The 2500-nt window shown below is 39.7% G+C and overlaps 1 protein-coding gene across 1 annotated transcript in view; it reads right to left on the reverse strand.

Moving 5' to 3' along the window:
* Window positions 1-2500, reverse strand: part of DDX46 (DEAD-box helicase 46) — a gene marked incomplete in the record, with an annotated part of 414922 nt that overhangs the window by 280469 nt on the left and 131953 nt on the right.

Consider the following 2500-nt stretch of genomic DNA (forward strand, 5'->3'; position numbering starts at 1 on the left):
TAATTGTACTATGAATGTGTTGCTGTATGCTGTGAAGGAAGTCATGTAGTGTTTCCATTGAAACAGTGCTTCTTGTTGCCACCACTATGTGTGTTAGGAACAGCTCATAGAAGTAGAAGTTTGCTCTGGACAGTTCCTGATACAGAGGGGGCAATAGGACACACAGATTCCTCCAGGGAATAAAGAGCAGTTGATCAAAGTACTGGAAGGCCTGATCTTTATATTATCTACTAGCTGAATACCCAGCATTGCCCGGTTTTTCCTTCCTAATCCTTGTTGGGGAGGAAAATAAACAAAGGAGGAAGCTTTTGACTTCATATTCAGTCCTCATATATTGTTGTCCCGTCCCCCCCCCATCCGGTCCTCTAATGTGTGTACCAGGTATTGAAATATCTCCAGCCGCACAGAAGTTATGTGAGAACATACATTTCCCATTGATTTGCATGGGATTTTAAACAAAAACCCCGACCCTCACAAATGGGGGTGGTTAAGGGTTAAATTAGCTATCCTCTATTTTAAGTGGACATATAAGTAACATGTGACCAAGTATTATCGAAATATCTCCAGCCGTTTGGAAGTTATGCAGTAACATATTTCCCATTGACTTGTATGGGACCTTAAACATAAACCCCGCCCCTAGCAAATGGAGGTGAGTAAGGGTTAAATCACCTATCCTATGTTGGTTGTTGACATATAAGTAACATGTATGCCAAGTTTCATGTTAATATCTTTAGCCGTTTGGACGTTTTTGTGGAACATACATTCGTTGAGTATATATAAATAATCGGGGATGGGAGCCCTGATCACATTAAAAAGAAGGTGCAGGACAGAGCATTGGTAGATTAAGAGTAGGACATCAGAAATGTGAGAGGAAAGGCAGCACATGAATCGAGAATGATGACGTCAACTCCCAGCCATCCCTCCAGAAGGTGGAGAGCAACTGATATTCTGAAAACACATGTAGGGACATTTATCATTGTTGCTATGGTAAGAGTTCTGTAGTCATTTGTTTTTGCTTTGATTTTACTTATGTGTGACATTTATCATACTCTATTTACAATTGGTCACAGCCGTGACCATTAGAATACTTAGTTAACCATCCACTAAATTTAAAACATTGCCTCCGTGTGATTAAAAACTTTCCACCTTTCCACACAGTATTGATTGTAACTGTGCAAGGTCTAGACTTGCTCCATAATGTAAACCATAAATGTGGTGGTGTGGATGCAGTCTACACGCTATCCTTATTGAGAGCTGACATGGAACAATTCAAATCTTAAACATCTTAAAGGACTTACAGCAAACGGCCATTTGCCCAAAGTCCTTGATAAAGCCAATAATGTGGTGAAACGTTTGACTGGTTTACGTGTTTAACATTTTAATTTTCTATGTCAGCTTTAAAGTTTCCCCTGAAATGCTGCCGTTACCCCAAATTTTTCATTTTCACAAGGGGCAATAGAAGAAATGGGGTTACAAATTTTGTGGGGCATTTTCTCCTATTACTCCTTGGGGTAACACCAGCATTTCAGTGTTAAAAATCTGATTTTTCATTTTATCGTCCCACTTTAACGAAAATTAGTCAATCGCCTGTGGTGTGTTAAGGCTCACTGTTGTGCCTTGAGGGGTCTAGTTTCCAAAATAGTTTAACGTGTTTTTTTTTTCTTTTTTTGCTGTTCTGGCACTATATGGGCTTTCTAAATGAGACATACCACCCAAAAACCATTTCAGCTAAATTTGCTTTCCTAAAGCCAAATGTGGCTCCTCTTCTGAGCATTGTAGTTCGCCCGTAGAGCATTTTATGCCCAAACATGGGGTATTTCCATACTCAAGAGATGGGGTTACAAATTTTGGGGGGCATTTTCTCCCAATCACCATTTGTAAAAAATGGTAAATGGGGGGGGGGGGGGGAGAGAAACAGCACTTTAGTGAAAACACATCCGACTTTAACGAAAAGTCGTCAAACACCTGTGGGGTGTTAAGGTTCACTGGACCCCTTGTTATGTGCCTTGAGGGGTGTAGTTTCCAAAATAGAATGCCATGTGCCATTTTATTGCTGTACTGGAACTATAGGGGCTTCCTAAATGTCATATGCACCTCAAAAACAAGTTCAGAAAAATTCACTCTCCAAAATCCCATTGTTGCTCCTTCCCTTCTGTGCCCTCTACTGCGCCCGAACACTTGACATACACATGAGGTATTTCCTTACGCGAGAGAAATTGGGTTACAAATTTTGGGGGGCTTTTTCTCCTATTACCCCTTGTAAAAAGTCAAAAACTGGGTCTTAAAGAACATGCAAGTGTAAAAAATTAAGATTTAGAATTTTCTCCTTCACTTTGCTGCTATTCCTGTTAAACACCTAAAGGGTTAAACTTTCTGAATGTCATTTTTAATATTTTGAGGGGTGCAATTTTTATAATGGGGTCATTTATGGGGTATTTTTTAATATGAAGGCACTTCAAACCCACTTCAAAACTGAACTGGTCCCTGAAAAATTTGGATT

The sequence above is a fragment of the Hyla sarda genome, chromosome 4 (genome assembly GCF_029499605.1).
Source record: "Hyla sarda isolate aHylSar1 chromosome 4, aHylSar1.hap1, whole genome shotgun sequence".
Classification (NCBI taxonomy): domain Eukaryota; kingdom Metazoa; phylum Chordata; class Amphibia; order Anura; family Hylidae; genus Hyla; species Hyla sarda.